Here is a 17,701-nt window from a genome sequence, read left to right as displayed (position 1 = left end):
GCGGCTGCTAGTCCTCCTTTCATGCAAAATCTTAAGGTCCTAGGTCATGTGCAAGCCACCAAAGCCGGGTAAAAGTCAATAATCGATAACCAAAACTTGAATTGTACTGCTTCTCACTGAATATTGCTTCAACTTAGAAGCTTCTTATGTCTTCTACTATGGTGCTTTTAGTGTCTCCGCATACCGCAGCACGCGACATAGCTTTGCAGACGACAAATGCAACCGATTCAGAGAGAAGAGCGGCCAATGTGACGATCTGGCTTTAAGTCGATTCGATAACAAATGACGAAAACGGACGGATTTCTCAGGTTTTTACTACATATGAACCCTTTTCACATTCTCCCGTGCAACGCGGCTGCTAGTCCTCCTTTCATGAGAAATCTTAAGATTCCACCTTATGTCCAAGGCACCAAAGCCGGCCAAAAATCAATAATCGATAACCAAAACTTGAATTGGACTGCTTCTTACTGGCTATTGCTTCAACTTCGAAGCTTCTTCTGTGTTCTACTATGGTGCTTTTAGTGTCTCCGCATACCGCAGCACGCGACATAGCTTTGCAGGCGATAAATGTAACCGTCTCAGAGAGAAAAGCAGCCAATGTGACGATCTGGCTTTAAGTCGATTCGATAACAAATGACGAAAACGGACGGATTTCTCAGGTTTTTACTACATATGAACACTTTTCACATTCTCCCGTGCAACGCGGCTGCTAGTCCTCCTTTCATGCAAAATGTTAAGGTTCCACCTCATGTCCAACGCACCAAAGCCGGCTAAAAATCAATAATCGATAACCAAAACTTGAATTGTACTGCTTCTTACTGGCTATTGCTTCAACTTAGAAGCTTCTTCTGTGTTCTACTATGGTGCTTTTAGTGTCTCCTCATACCGCAGCACGCGACATAGCTTTGCAGACGATAAATGTAACCGTCTCATAGAGAAAAGCGGCCAATGTGACTATCTGGCTTTAAGTCGATTCGATAACAAATGACGATAACGGGCGGATTTCTCTGGTTTTTACTACATATGAACCCTTTTCACATACTCCCGTGCAACGCGGCGGCTAGTCCTCCTTTCATGCAAAATCTTAAGGTCCTAGGTCGTGTCCAAGCCACCAAAGCCGGCTAAAGAGTGAATAATCGACAACTAAAACTTGAATTCTACTACATCTTACTGGCTATTGCTTCAACTTAGAAGCTTCTTCTGTGTTATACAATGGTGCTTTTAGTGTCTCAGCATACCGCAGCACGCGACATAGCTTTGCAGACGATAAATGTAACCGATTCAGAGAGAAGAGCGGCCAATGTTACGATCTGGCTTTAAGTCGATTCGATAACAAATGACGAAAACGGACGGATTTCTCAGGTTTTTACTACATATGAACCCTTTTTACATTCTCCCGTGCAACGCGGCTGCTAGTCCTCCTATCATGCAAAATCTTAAGATTCCACCTTATGTCTAAGGCACCAAAGACGGCCAAAAATCAATAATCGATAACCAAAACTTGAATTGGACTGCTTCTTACTGGCTATTGCTTCAACTTAGAAGCTTCTTCTGTGTTCCACTATGGTGCTTTTAGTTGTCTCCGCATACCGCAGCACGCGACATAGCTTTGCAGACGATAAATGTAACCGTCTCGGAGAGAAAAGCGGCCTATGTGACGATCTGTCTTTAAGTCGATTCGATAACAAATGACGAAAACGGACGGATTTCTCAGGTTTTTACTACATATAACCACTTTTCACATTCTCCCGTGCAACGCGGCTGCTAGTCCTCCTTTCATGCAAAATCTTAAGGTTCCACCTCATGTCCAAGGCACCAAAGCCGGCTACATATCATTAATCGATAACCAAAACTTGAATTGTACTTCTTCTTACTGGCTATTGCTTCAACTTAGAAGCTTCTTCTGTGTTCTACTATGGTGCTTTTAGTGTTTCCGCATACCGCAGCACGCGACATATCTTTGCAGACGATAAATGTAAACGTCTCAGAGAGAAAAGCGGCCAATGTCACGATCTGGCTTTGAGTCGATTCGATAACAAATGACGAAAACGGACGGATTTCTCAGGTTTTTACTACATATGAACCCTTTTCACATTCTCCCGTGCATCGCGGCTGCTAGTCCTCCTTTCATGCAAAATCTTAAGGTCCTAGGTCATGTGCAAGCCACCAAAGCCGGGTAAAAGTCAATAATCGATAACCAAAACTTGAATTGTACTGCTTCTCACTGAATATTGCTTCAACTTAGAAGCTTCTTATGTCTTCTACTATGGTGCTTTTAGTGTCTCCGCATACCGCAGCACGCGACATAGCTTTGCAGACGACAAATGCAACCGATTCAGAGAGAAGAGCGGCCAATGTGACGATCTGGCTTTAAGTCGATTCGATAACAAATGACGAAAACGGACGGATTTCTCAGGTTTTTACTACATATGAACCCTTTTCACATTCTCCCGTGCAACGCGGCTGCTAGTCCTCCTTTCATGAGAAATCTTAAGATTCCACCTTATGTCCAAGGCACCAAAGCCGGCCAAAAATCAATAATCGATAACCAAAACTTGAATTGGACTGCTTCTTACTGGCTATTGCTTCAACTTCGAAGCTTCTTCTGTGTTCTACTATGGTGCTTTTAGTGTCTCCGCATACCGCAGCACGCGACATAGCTTTGCAGGCGATAAATGTAACCGTCTCAGAGAGAAAAGCAGCCAATGTGACGATCTGGCTTTAAGTCGATTCGATAACAAATGACGAAAACGGACGGATTTCTCAGGTTTTTACTACATATGAACACTTTTCACATTCTCCCGTGCAACGCGGCTGCTAGTCCTCCTTTCATGCAAAATGTTAAGGTTCCACCTCATGTCCAACGCACCAAAGCCGGCTAAAAATCAATAATCGATAACCAAAACTTGAATTGTACTGCTTCTTACTGGCTATTGCTTCAACTTAGAAGCTTCTTCTGTGTTCTACTATGGTGCTTTTAGTGTCTCCTCATACCGCAGCACGCGACATAGCTTTGCAGACGATAAATGTAACCGTCTCATAGAGAAAAGCGGCCAATGTGACTATCTGGCTTTAAGTCGATTCGATAACAAATGACGATAACGGGCGGATTTCTCTGGTTTTTACTACATATGAACCCTTTTCACATACTCCCGTGCAACGCGGCGGCTAGTCCTCCTTTCATGCAAAATCTTAAGGTCCTAGGTCGTGTCCAAGCCACCAAAGCCGGCTAAAGAGTGAATAATCGACAACTAAAACTTGAATTCTACTACATCTTACTGGCTATTGCTTCAACTTAGAAGCTTCTTCTGTGTTATACAATGGTGCTTTTAGTGTCTCAGCATACCGCAGCACGCGACATAGCTTTGCAGACGATAAATGTAACCGATTCAGAGAGAAGAGCGGCCAATGTTACGATCTGGCTTTAAGTCGATTCGATAACAAATGACGAAAACGGACGGATTTCTCAGGTTTTTACTACATATGAACCCTTTTTACATTCTCCCGTGCAACGCGGCTGCTAGTCCTCCTATCATGCAAAATCTTAAGATTCCACCTTATGTCTAAGGCACCAAAGACGGCCAAAAATCAATAATCGATAACCAAAACTTGAATTGGACTGCTTCTTACTGGCTATTGCTTCAACTTAGAAGCTTCTTCTGTGTTCCACTATGGTGCTTTTAGTTGTCTCCGCATACCGCAGCACGCGACATAGCTTTGCAGACGATAAATGTAACCGTCTCGGAGAGAAAAGCGGCCTATGTGACGATCTGTCTTTAAGTCGATTCGATAACAAATGACGAAAACGGACGGATTTCTCAGGTTTTTACTACATATAACCACTTTTCACATTCTCCCGTGCAACGCGGCTGCTAGTCCTCCTTTCATGCAAAATCTTAAGGTTCCACCTCATGTCCAAGGCACCAAAGCCGGCTACATATCAATAATCGATAACCAAAACTTGAATTGTACTTCTTCTTACTGGCTATTGCTTCAACTTAGAAGCTTCTTCTGTGTTCTACTATGGTGCTTTTAGTGTTTCCGCATACCGCAGCACGCGACATATCTTTGCAGACGATAAATGTAACCGTCTCAGAGAGAAAAGCGGCCAATGTCACGATCTGGCTTTGAGTCGATTCGATAACAAATGACGAAAACGGACGGATTTCTCAGGTTTTTACTACATATGAACCCTTTTCACATTCTCCCGTGCAACGCCGCTGCTAGTCCTCCTTTCATGCAAAATCTTAAGGTCCTAGGTCATGTGCAAGCCACCAAAGCCGGGTAAAAGCCAATAATCGATAACCAAAACTTGAATTGTACTGCTTCTCACTGAATATTGCTTCAACTTAGAAGCTTCTTATGTCTTCTACTATGGTGCTTTTAGTGTTTCCGCATACCGCTGCACGCGACATAGCTTTGCAGACTATAAACGTAACCGTCTCAGAGAGAAAAGCGGCCAATGTGACGATCTGGCTTTAAGTCGAATCGATAACAAATGACGAAAACGGACGGATTTCTCAGGTGTTTACTATATATGAACACTTTTCACATTCTCCCGTGCAACGCGGCTGCTAGTCCTCCTTCCATGCAAAATCTTAAGGTCCTAGGTCATGTCCAAGCCACCAAAGCCGGCTAAAAAGTGAATAATCGACAACTAAAAATTGAATTGTACTACTTCTTACTGGCTATTACATCAACTTGGAAGCTTCTTCTGTGTTCTACTATGGTGCTTTTAGTGTCTCTGCATACCGCAGCAGGCGACATAGCTTTGCAGACGATAAATGTAACCGTCTCATAGAGAAAAGCGGCCAAAGTGACGATCTGGCTTTAAGTTGATTCGATAACAAATGACGATAACGGACGGATTTCTCAGGTTTTTACTACATATGAACCCTTTACACATTCTCCCGTGCAACGCGGCTGATAGTCCTCCTTTCATGCAAAATGTTAAGGTCCTAGGTCATGTCAAAGCCACCAAAGCCGGCTAAAGAGTGAATATTCGACAACTAAAACTTGAATTGTACTACTTCTTACTGGCTATTGCTTCAACTTAGAGGCTTCTTCTGTGTTCTACTATGGTGCTTTTAGTGTCTCCGCATACCGCAGCACGCGACATAGCTTTGCAGACGACAAATGCAACCGATTCAGAGAGAAGAGCGGCCAATGTGACGATCTGGCTTTAAGTCGATTCGATAACAAATGACGAAAACGGACGGATTTCTCAGGTTTTTACTACATATGAACCCTTTTCACATTCTCCCGTGCAACGCGGCTGCTAGTCCTCCTTTCATGAGAAATCTTAAGATTTCACCTTATGTCCAAGGCACCAAAGCCGGCCAAAAATCAATAATCGATAACCAAAACTTGAATTGGACTGCTTCTTACTGGCTATTGCTTCAACTTCGAAGCTTCTTCTGTGTTCTACTATGGTGCTTTTAGTGTCTCCGCATACCGCAGCACGCGACATAGCTTTGCATTCGATAAATGTAACCGTCTCAGAGAGAAAAGCAGCCAATGTGACGATCTGGCTTTAAGTCGATTCGATAACAAATGACGAAAACGGACGGATTTCTCAGGTTTTTACTACATATGAACACTTTTCACATTCTCCCGTGCAACGCGGCTGCTAGTCCTCCTTTCATGCAAAATGTTAAGGTTCCACCTCATGTCCAACGCACCAAAGCCGGCTAAAAATCAATAATCGATAACCAAAACTTGAATTGTACTGCTTCTTACTGGCTATTGCTTCAACTTAGAAGCTTCTTCTGTGTTCTACTATGGTGCTTTTAGTGTCTCCTCATACCGCAGCACGCGACATAGCTTTGCAGACGATAAATGTAACCGATTCAGAAAGAAGCGTGCCCAATGTGACGACCTGGCTTTAAGTCGATTCGGTAACAAATGACGAAAACGGACGGATTTCTCAGGTTTTTACTTCTCTCATTCTCCCGTGCAACGGGACTGCTAGTCCTCCTTTCATGCAAAATCTTAATGTTCCACCTCATGTCCAAGGCACCAAAGCCGTCTAAAAATCAGTAATCGATAACCAAAACGTGAATTGTACTGCTTCTTACTGGCTATTGCTTCAACTTAGAAGATTCTTCTGGGTTCTACTATGGTGCCTTTAGTGTCTCCGCATACTGCAGCACGCGACATAGCTTTGCTGACGATAAATGTAACCGTCTCAGAGAGAAAAGCGGCCAATGTGACGATCTGGCTTTAAGTCGATTCGATAACAAATGACGAAAACGGACGGATTTCTCAGGTTTTTAATACATATAAACCCTTTTCACATACTCCCGTGCAACGCGGCTGCTAGTCCTCCTTTCATGCAAAATCTTAAGGTCCTAGGTCATGTCCAAGCCACCAAAGCCGGCTAAAGAGTGAATAATCGAACACTAAAACTTGAATTGTACTACATCTTACTGGCTATTGCTTGAACTTAGAAGCTTCTTCTGTGTTCTACTATTGTGCTTTTAGTGTCTCCGCATACCGCAGCACGCGACATAGCTTTGCAGACGATAAATGTAACCGATTCAGAGAGAAGAGCGGCCAATGTGACGATCTGGCTGTAAGTCGATTCGATAACAAATGTCGAAAACGGACGGATTTCTCAGGTTTTTACTACATATGAACCCTTTTTACATTCTCCCGTGCAACGCGGCTGCTAGTCCTCCTTTCATGCAAAATCTTAAGGTCCTATGTCATGTGCAAGCCACCAAAGCCGGGTAAAAGTCAATAATCGATAACCAAAACTTGAAATGTACTGCTTATTACTGGCTATTGCTTCAACTTAGAAGCTTCTTCTGTGTTCTACTATGGTGCTTTTAGAGTCTTCGCATACCGCAGCACGCGACATAGCATTGCAGACGATAAATGCAACCGATTCAGAGAGAAGAGCGGCCAATGTGACGATCTGGCTTTAAGTCGATTCGATAACAAATGACGAAAACGGACGGATTTCTCAGGTTTTTACTACATATGAACACTTTTCACATTCTCCCGTGCAACGCGGCTGCTAGTCCTCCTTTCATGCAAAATCGTAAGGTCCTAGGTCAAGTCCAAGCCACCAAAGCCGGCTAAAAAGTGAACAATCGACAACTAAAACTTGAATTGTACTACTTCTTACTGGCTATTACTTCAACTTAGAAGCTTCTTCTGTATTCCACTATGGTGCTTTTAGAGTCTCTGCATACCGCAGCAGGCGACATAGCTTTGCAGACGATAAATGTAACCGTCTCATAGAGAAAAGCGGCCAATGTGACTATCTGGCTTTAAGTCGATTCGATAACAAATGACGATAACGGGCGGATTTCTCTGGTTTTTACTACATATGAACCCTTTTCACATACTCTCGTGCAACGCGGCTGCTAGTCCTCCTTTCATGCAAAATCTTAAGGTCCTAGGTCGTGTCCAAGCCACCAAAGCCGGCTAAAGAGTGAATAATCGACAACTAAAACTTGAATTCTACTACATCTTACTGGCTATTGCTTCAACTTAGAAGCTTCTTCTGTGTTATACTATGGTGCTTTTAGTGTCTCAGCATACCGCAGCACGCGACATAGCTTTGCAGACGATAAATGTAACCGATTCAGAGAGAAGAGCGGCCAATGTTACGATCTGGCTTTAAGTCGATTCGATAACAAATGACGAAAACGGACGGATTTCTCAGGTTTTTACTACATATGAACCCTTTTTACATTCTCCCGTGCAACGCGGCTGCTAGTCCTCCTATCATGCAAAATCTTAAGATTCCACCTTATGTCTAAGGCACCAAAGACGGCCAAAAATCAATAATCGATAACCAAAACTTGAATTGGACTGCTTCTTACTGGCTATTGCTTCAACTTAGAAGCTTCTTCTGTGTTCCACTATGGTGCTTTTAGTTGTCTCCGCATACCGCAGCACGCGACATAGCTTTGCAGACGATAAATGTAACCGTCTCGGAGAGAAAAGCGGCCTATGTGACGATCTGTCTTTAAGTCGATTCGATAACAAATGACGAAAACGGACGGATTTCTCAGGTTTTTACTACATATAACCACTTTTCACATTCTCCCGTGCAACGCGGCTGCTAGTCCTCCTTTCATGCAAAATCTTAAGGTTCCACCTCATGTCCAAGGCACCAAAGCCGGCTACATATCATTAATCGATAACCAAAACTTGAATTGTACTTCTTCTTACTGGCTATTGCTTCAACTTAGAAGCTTCTTCTGTGTTCTACTATGGTGCTTTTAGTGTTTCCGCATACCGCAGCACGCGACATATATTTGCAGACGATAAATGTAACCGTCTCAGAGAGAAAAGCGGCCAATGTCACGATCTGGCTTTGAGTCGATTCGATAACAAATGACGAAAACGGACGGATTTCTCAGGTTTTTACTACATATGAACCCTTTTCACATTCTCCCGTGCAACGCGGCTGCTAGTCCTCCTTTCATGCAAAATCTTAAGGTCCTAGGTCATGTGCAAGCCACCAAAGCCGGGTAAAAGTCAATAATCGATAACCAAAACTTGAATTGTACTGCTTCTCACTGAATATTGCTTCAACTTAGAAGCTTCTTATGTCTTCTACTATGGTGCTTTTAGTGTTTCCGCATACCGCAGCACGCGACATAGCTTTGCAGACTATAAACGTAACCGTCTCAGAGAGAAAAGCGGCCAATGTGACGATCTGGCTTTAAGTCGAATCGATAACAAATGACGAAAACGGACGGATTTCTCAGGTGTTTACTATATATGAACACTTTTCACATTCTCCCGTGCAACGCGGCTGCTAGTCCTCCTTCCATGCAAAATCTTAAGGTCCTAGGTCATGTCCAAGCCACCAAAGCCGGCTAAAAAGTGAATAATCGACAACTAAAAATTGAATTGTACTACTTCTTACTGGCTATTACATCAACTTAGAAGCTTCTTCTGTGTTCTACTATGGTGCTTTTAGTGTCTCTGCATACCGCAGCAGGCGACATAGCTTTGCAGACGATAAATGTAACCGTCTCATAGAGAAAAGCAGCCAATGTGACGATCTGGCTTTAAGTCGATTCGATAACAAATGACGAAAACGGACGGATTTCTCAGGTTTTTACTACATATGAACACTTTTCACATTCTCCCGTGCAACGCGGCTGCTAGTCCTCCTTTCATGCAAAATGTTAAGGTTCCACCTCATGTCCAACGCACCAAAGCCGGCTAAAAATCAATAATCGATAACCAAAACTTGAATTGTACTGCTTCTTACTGGCTATTGCTTCAACTTAGAAGCTTCTTCTGTGTTCTACTATGGTGCTTTTAGTGTCTCCTCATACCGCAGCACGCGACATAGCTTTGCAGACGATAAATGTAACCGATTCAGAAAGAAGCGTGCCCAATGTGACGACCTGGCTTTAAGTCGATTCGGTAACAAATGACGAAAACGGACGGATTTCTCAGGTTTTTACTTCTCTCATTCTCCCGTGCAACGGGACTGCTAGTCCTCCTTTCATGCAAAATCTTAATGTTCCACCTCATGTCCAAGGCACCAAAGCCGTCTAAAAATCAGTAATCGATAACCAAAACGTGAATTGTACTGCTTCTTACTGGCTATTGCTTCAACTTAGAAGATTCTTCTGGGTTCTACTATGGTGCCTTTAGTGTCTCCGCATACTGCAGCACGCGACATAGCTTTGCTGACGATAAATGTATCCGTCTCAGAGAGAAAAGCGGCCAATGTGACGATCTGGCTTTAAGTCGATTCGATAACAAATGACGAAAACGGACGGATTTCTCAGGTTTTTACTTCTCTCATTCTCCCGTGCAACGGGACTGCTAGTCCTCCTTTCATGCAAAATCTTAAGGTTCCACCTCATGTCCAAGGCACCAAAGCCGTCTAAAAATCAGTAATCGATAACCAAAACGTGAATTCTACTGCTTCTTACTGGCTATTGCTTCAACTTAGAAGATTCTTCTGGGTTCTACTATGGTGCCTTTAGAGTCTCCGCATACTGCAGCACGCGACATACCTTTGCAGACGAAAAATGTAACCGTCTCAGAGAGAAAAGCGGCCAATGTGACGATCTGGCCCTAAGTCGATTCGATAACAAATGACGAAAACGGACGGATTTCTCAGCTTTTTACTACATAAGAACACTTTTCACATTCTCCCGTGCAACGCGGCTGTTAGTCCTCCTTTCATGCAAAATCTTAATGTCCCACCTCATGTCCAAGGCACCAAAGCCGCCTAAAAATCAATAATCGATAACCAAAACTTGAATTGTACTCCTCCTTACTGGGTATTGCTTCAACTTCGAAGCTTCTTCTGTGTTCTAATATGGTGCTTTTGATGTCTCCGCATTCCGCAGCACGCGACATAGCTGTCCACACAATAAAAGTAACCGTTTCAGAGAGAAGAGCGGCCAATGAGACGATCTGGCTTTAAATCGATTCGATATCAAATGACGAAAACGGACGGATTTCTCAGGTTTTTACTACATATGAACACTTTTCACATTCTCGCGTGCAACGCGGCTGCTAGTTTTCCTTTCATGCAAAATCTTAATGTTCCACCTCATGTCCAAGGCACCTAAGCCGTCTAAAAATCAATAATCGATAACCAAAACGTGAATTGTACTGCTTCTTACTGGCTATTGCTTCAACTTAGAAGCTTCCTCTGTGTTCTACTATGGTGCTTTTAGTGTCTCCGCATACCGCAGCACGCGACGTAGCTTTGCAGACGATAAATGTAACCGTCTCAGAGAGAAAAGCGGCCAATGTGACGATCTTGCTTTAAGTCGATTCGATAACAAATGACGAAAACGGACGGATTTCTCAGGTTTTTACTACATATGAACCCTTTTCACATTCTCCCGTGCAACGCGGCTGCTAGTCCTCCTTTCATGCAAAATCTTAAGGTCCTAGGTCATATCCAAGCCACAAAAGCCGGCTAAAAAGTGAATAATCGACAACTAAAACTTGAATTGTACTACTTCTTACTGGCTATTGCTTCAACTTAGAAGCTTCTTCTGTGTTCTGCTATGGTGCTTTTAGTGTCCCCGCATACTGCAGCACGCGACATAGCTTTGCAGACGATAAATGTTACCGTTTCAGAAAGAAGAGCGGCCAATGTAACGGTCTGGCTTTAAATCGATTCGATAGCAAATGACGAAAATGTGCGGATTTATCAGGTTTTTACTACATATGAACACTTTTCACATTCTCCCGTGCAACGCCGCTGCTAGTCGTCCTTTCATGCAAAATCGTAAGGTCCTAGCCAATGTCCAAGGCACCACAGTCTTCTAAAAAGTCAATAATCGATAACTAAGACGTGAATTGTACTACCTCTTACTGGCTATTACATCAACATAGAAGCTTCTTCTGGGTTCTACTATGGTGCTTTTAGTGTCTCCGCATACCGCAGCACGCGACATAGCTTTGCAGACGATAAATGTAACCGTTTCAGACCGAAGAGCGGCCAATGTGACGATCTGGCTCTAAGTCGATATGATAACAAATGACGAAAACAGACGGATATCTCAGGTTTTTACTACATATGAACACATTTCACATTCTCCAGTGCAACGCGGGTGCTAGTCCTCCTTTCATGCAAAATCTTAAGGTCCTAGGTCATATCCAAGCCACCAAAGCCGGCTAAAAAGTGAATAATCCACAACTGAAACTTGAATTTTACTACGTCTTACTGGCTATTGCTTCAACTTAGAAGCTTCTTCTGTGTTCCAGTATGGTGCTTTTAGTGTCTCCGCATACCGCAAAACGCGACATAGCTTTGCAGACGATAAATGTAACCGTCTCAGAGAGAAAAGCGGCCAATGTGACGATCTGGCTTTAAGTCGATTCGATAACAAGTGACGAAAACGGACGGATTTATCAGGTTTGTACTACATATGAACACTTTTCACATTCTCCCGTGCAACGCGGCTGCTAGTCGCCCTTTCATGCAAAATCTTAAGGTCCTAGCTCATGGCCAAGGCACAAAAGCTGGCAAAAAGGTCAATAATCGATAACTAAAACTTGAATAGTACTACTTCTAACTTACTATTACATTCTCTTAGAAGCTTCTTCTGTGTTCTACTATGGTGCTTTTAGCGTCTCCGCATACCGCAGCACGCGACATAGCTTTGCAGACGATAAATGTAACCATTTCAGAGAGAAGAGCGTCCAATGTGACGATCTGGGTTTAAGTCGATTCGATAACAAATGACGAAAACGTACGGATTTCTCAAGTTTTTACTACATATGAAATCTTTTCACATTCTTTCGTGCAACGCGGCTGCTAGACCTTCTATCATGCAAAATCTTAAGATCATAGGTCATGTCCAAGCCACCAAAGCCGGCTAAAAAGTGAATAATCGAAAACAAAAACTTGAATTGTACTACTTCTTACTGGCTATTGCTTCGCCTTAGGAGCTTCTTCTGTGTTCTACTATTGTGCTTTTAGTGTCTCCGCATACCGCAGCACGCGACATAGCTTTGCAGACGATACATGTAACCGTTTCAGAGAGAAGAGCGGCCAATGTGACGATCTGGCTTAAAGTCGATTCGATAACAAATGACGAAAACGGACGGATTTATCTGGTTTGTACTACATATGAACACTTTTCACAGTCTCCCGTGCAACGCGGCTGCTAGTCGGCCTTTCATGCAAAATCTTAAGGTCCTAGCTCATGGCCAAAACACCAAAGCCGGCAAAAAAGTCAATAATCGATAACTAAAACTTGAATAGTACTACTTCTAACTTACTATTACATTGTCTTAGAAACTTCTTCTGTGTTCTAATATGGTGCTTTTAGTGTCTCCGCATACTGCAGCACGCGACATAGCTTTGCAGACGATAAAAGTAACGGTTTCAGAGCGAAGAGCGGCCAATGTGACGATCTGGGTTTAAGTCGATTCGATAACAAATGACAAAAACGTACGGATTTCTCAAGTTTTTACTACATATGAAATCTTTTCACATTCTTCCGTGCAACGTGGCTGCTAGACCTTCTATCATGCAAATCTTAAGATCCTAGGTCATGTCCAAGCCACCAAAGCCGGCTAAAAAGTGAATAATCGAAAACAAAAACTTGAATTGTACTACTTCTTACTGGCTATTGCTTCGCCTTAGGAGCTTCTTCTGTGTTCTACTATTGTGCTTTTAGTGTCTCCGCATACCGCAGCACGCGACATAGCTTTGCAGACGATACATGTAACCGTTTCAGAGAGAAGAGTGGCCAATGTGACGATCTGGCTTAAAGTCGATTCGATAACAAATGACGAAAACGGACGGATTTATCTGGTTTGTACTACATATGAACACTTTTCACATTCTCCCGTGCAACGCGGCTGCTAGTCGCCCTTTCATGCAAAATCTTAAGGTCCTAGCTCATGGCCAAAACACCAAAGCCGGCAAAAAAGTCAATAATCGATAACTAAAACTTGAATAGTACTTCTTCTAACTTACTATTACATTCTCTTAGAAGCTTCTTCTGTGTTCTACTATGGTGCTTTTAGTGTCTCCGCATACCGCAGCACGCGACATAGCTTTGCAGACGATAAATGTTACCGTTTCAGAGAGAAGAGCGGCCAATGTAACGGTCTGGCTTTAAATCGATTCGATAGCAAATGACGAAAACGTGCGGATTTATCAGGTTTTCTACTACATATGAACACTTTTCACATTCTCCCGTGGAACGCGGCTGCTAGTCGCCGTTTCATGCAAAATCGTAAAGTCCTAGGTCATGTCCAAGCCACCAAAGCCGGCTAAAAAGTGTATAATCGACAACTAAAACTTAAATTGTACTACTTCTTACTGGCTACTGCTTCGCCTTAGGAGCATCGTCTGTGTTCTACTATTGTACTTTTAGTGTCTCCGCATACCGCAGCACGCGACATAGCTTTGCAGACGATAAATGTAACGGTTTCAGAGCGAAGAGCAGCCAATGTGACGATCTGGCTCGAAGTCGATATGATAACAAATGACGAAAACAGACGGATTTCTCAGGTTTTTACTACATATGAACACTTTTTACATTCTCCCGTGCAACGCGGCTGCTAGTCCTCCTTTCATGCAAAATCTTAAGGTCCTAGGTCATATCCAAGCCACCAAAGCCGGCTAAAAAGTGAATAATCGACAACTAAAACTTGATTTGTACTACATCTTACTGGATATTACTTCAACTTAGAAGCTTCTTCTGCGTTCTACTATGGTGCTTTTAGTGTCTCCGCATACCGCAGCACGCGACATAGCTTTGCAGACGATAAATGTAACTGTCTCAGAGAGAAGAGCGGCCTTTGTGACGATCTGGCTCTAAGTCGATATGATAACAAATGACGAAAACAGACGGATTTCTCAGGTTTTTACTACATATGAACACTTTTCACATTCTCCCGTGCAACGCGGCTGCTAGTCGCCCTTTCATGCAAAATCTTAAGGTCCTAGCTCATGGCCAAGGCACAAAAGCTGGCAAAAAGGTCAATAATCGATAACTAAAACTTGAATAGTACTACTTCTAACTTACTATTACATTCTCTTAGAAGCTTCTTCTGTGTTCTACTATGGTGTTTTTAGTGTCTCCGCATACCGCAGCACGCGACATAGCTTTACAGACGATAAATGTTACCGTTTCAGAGAGAAGAGCGGCCAATGTAACGGTCTGGCTTTAAATCGATTCGATAGCAAATGACGAAAACGTGGGGATTTATCAGGTTTTTACTACATATGAACACTTTTCACATACTCCCGTGCAACGCGGCTGCTAGTCGCCCTTTCATGCAAAATCTTAAGGTCCTAGCTCATGGCCAAGGCACCAAAGCCGGCAAGAAAGTCAATAATCGATAACTAAAACTTGAATAGTACTACTTCTATCTTACTATTACATTCTCTTAGAAGCTTCTTCTGTGTTCTACTATGGTGCTTTAGGGGGCTCCGCATACCGCAGCACGCGACATAGCTTTGCAGACGATAAATGTAACCATTTCAGAGAGAAGAGCGTCCAATGTGACGATCTGGGTTTAAGTCGATTCGATAACAAATGACGAAAACGTACGGATTTCTCAAGTTTTTACTACATATGAAATCTTTTCGCATTCTTCCGTGCAACGCGGCTGCTAGACCTTCTATCATGCAAAATCTTAAGATCCTAGGTCATGTCCAAGCCACCAAAGCCGGCTAAAAAGTGAATAATCGAAAACAAAAACTTGAATTGTACTACTTCTTACTGGCTATTGCTTCGCCTTAGGAGCTTCTTCTGTGTTCTACTATTGTGCTTTTAGTGTCTCCGCATACCGCAGCACGCGACATAGCTTTGCAGACGATACATGTAACCGTTTAAGAGAGAAGAGCGGCCAATGTGACGATCTGGCTTAAAGTCGATTCGATAACAAATGACGAAAACGGAAGGATTTATCTGGTTTGTACTACATATGAACACTTTTCACATTCTCCCGTGCAACGCGGCTGCTAGTCGCCCTTTCATGCAAAATCTTAAGGTCCTAGCTCATGGCCAAAACACCAAAGCCGGCAAAAAAGTCAATAATCGATAACTAAAACTTAAATAGTACTTCTTCTAACTTACTATTACATTCTCTTAGAAGCTTCTTCTGTGTTCTACTAAGGTGCTTTTAGTGTCTCCGCATACCGCAGCACGCGACATAGCTTTGCAGACGATAAATGTTACCGTTTCAGAGAGAAGAGCGGCCAATGTAACGGTCTGGCTTTAAATCGATTCGATAGCAAATGACGAAAACGTGCGGATTTATCAGGTTTTCTACTACATATGAACACTTTTCACATTCTCCCGTGGAACGCGGCTGCTAGTCGCCGTTTCATGCAAAATCGTAAAGTCCTAGGTCATGTCCAAGCCACCAAAGCCGGCTAAAAAGTGTATAATCGACAACTAAAACTTAAATTGTACTACTTCTTACTGGCTATTGCTTCGCCTTAGGAGCATCGTCTGTGTTCTACTATTGTGCTTTTAGTGTCTCCGCATACCACAGCACACGACATAGCTTTGCAGACGATAAATGTAACCGTTTCAGAGAGAAGAGCGGCCAATGTAACGGTCTGGCTTTAAATCGATTCGATAGCAAATGACGAAAACGTGCGAATTTATCAGGTTCTTACTACATATGAACACTTTTCACATTCTCCCGGGCAACGCTGCTGCTAGTCGCCCTTTCATGCAAAATCTTAAGGTCCTAGCCAATGTCCAAGGCACCAAAGCCTTCTAAAAAGTCAACAATCGATAACTAAGACGTAAATTGTACTACTTCTTACTGGCTATTACATCAAAATAGAAGCTTCTTCTGTGTTCTACTATGGTTCTTTTAGTGTCTCCGCATACTGCAGCACGCGACATAGCTTTGCAGACGATAAATGTAACGGTTTCAGAGCGAAGAGCGGCCAATGTGACGATCTGGCTCGAAGTCGATATGATAACAAATGACGAAAACAGACGGATTTCTCAGGTTTTTACTACATATGAACACTTTTTACATTCTCCCGTGCAACGCGGCTGCTAGTCCTCCTTTCATGCAAAATCTTAAGGTCCTAGGTCATATCCAAGCCACCAAAGCCGGCTAAAAAGTGAATAATCGACAACTAAAACTTGATTTGTATTACATCTTACTGGATATTACTTCAACTTAGAAGCTTCTTCTGCGTTCTACTATGGTGCTTTTAGTGTCTCCGCATACCGCAGCACGCGACATAGCTTTGCAAACGATAAATGTAACTGTCTCAGAGAGAAGAGCGGCCTTTGTGACGATCTGGCTCTAAGTCGATATGATAACAAATGACGAAAACAGACGGATTTCTCAGGTTTTTACTACATATGAACACTTTTCACTTTCTCCCGTGCAACGCGGCTGCTAGTCGCCCTTTCATGCAAACTCTTAAGGTCCTAGCCAATGTCCAAGGCACCAAAGCCTTCTAAAAAGTCAATAATCGATAAATAAGACGTGAATTGTACTACTTCTTACTGGCTATTACATCAACATAGAAGCTTCTTCTGTGTTCTACTATGGTGCTTTAAGTGTCTCCGCATACCGCAGCACGCGACATAGCTTTGCAGACGATAAATGTAACCGTTTCAGAGCGAAGAGCGGCCAATGTGACGATCTGGATCTAAGTCGATATGATAACAAATGACGAAAACAGACGGATTTCTCAAGTTTTTACTACATATGAACACTTTTCACATTCTCCCGTGCAACGCGGCAGCTAGTCCTCCTTTCATGCAAAATCTTAAGGTCCTAGGTCATGTCCAAGCCACCAAAGCCGGCTAAAAAGTGAATAATCGACAACTAATACTTGAATTGTACTACTTCTTACTGGCTATTGCTTCAACTTAGAAGCTTCTTCTGTGTTCTACTGTGGTGCTTTTAGTGTCTCCACATACCGCAGCACGCGACATAGCTTTGCAGACGATAAATGTAACCGTTTCAGAGAGAAGAGCGGCAAATGTGACGAAATGGGTTTAAGTCAATTCGATAACAAATGACGAAAACGGAGTGATTTCTCAGGTTTTTACTACATATGAACATTTTTCACATTCTCCCGTGCAACGCGGCTAATAGTCCTCCTTTCATGCAAAATCTTAAGGTCCTAGCTCATGTAAAGGGCACCAAAGCCGGCTAAAAAGTGAATAATCGATAACTAGAATGTGAATTGTACTACTTATTACTGGCTATTACATCAACTTAGAAGCTTCTTCTGTGTTGTACT

This window comes from Schistocerca gregaria, unplaced genomic scaffold, assembly GCF_023897955.1.
Source record: "Schistocerca gregaria isolate iqSchGreg1 unplaced genomic scaffold, iqSchGreg1.2 ptg000553l, whole genome shotgun sequence".
NCBI lineage: Eukaryota > Metazoa > Arthropoda > Insecta > Orthoptera > Acrididae > Schistocerca > Schistocerca gregaria.
Note: the sequence above shows the minus strand (reverse complement) of the source record.